Source organism: Octodon degus, unplaced genomic scaffold (genome assembly GCF_000260255.1).
Source record: "Octodon degus isolate 3935 unplaced genomic scaffold, OctDeg1.0 scaffold00093, whole genome shotgun sequence".
Taxonomy (NCBI): Eukaryota; Metazoa; Chordata; class Mammalia; order Rodentia; family Octodontidae; genus Octodon; species Octodon degus.
This window is the reverse complement of record NW_004524669.1, coordinates 156,037-156,640: the sequence shown is the minus strand read 5'-3', so window position 1 is coordinate 156,640 and position 604 is coordinate 156,037.

Sequence of the window (604 nt, the reverse complement as noted above, 5' to 3'; positions counted from 1 at the left end):
ATATAGTTGCATTCTCTTAATGAGTAGAATGATTTGTTCTAATGGTGTTTGTAAATAGGATCTCAAGTCCGCATCTTGTACAGCAATTAACCACTTAGAAGAATTTATGCTGTGTGTTATTTGTTGAATCTGTACTTCCGATTTGATTTGAAACTGTCTCATTGCTATCTGTTTATCAATAAAACCTTGAAAGAAAATAAAATCATACCAAGATACACAAAAATGAAATTGTCCAAAACTTATTATTAAGAAAAAAGCATTAAATCATATACATAAAAATAGTAGCTATGGAAGAAAATATCTAAATAGCATCTTCTTCCACATTAGAAAGAAAGAAAAATGACCAATTGTGTAATAAACTAGATTAATTAAACGACTGAAAGAAAAGATGTGTCCTTTTTGAATTTTATACTTAGGTAACATACCTTTGAAAACTAAAAGTAAGATTTTCTAGTTATACAAACTTGAAGTATTTTAGTACCTCCAGAAATAGCATATAGGAAATGACAAAGAGCATAATTCAAAAGGCAAGGGAAGTTATAGTATGCTCCCGGATGAACAATAAAGAGCTCTCAATATGATAGTTATGCAGGACTATATAAAA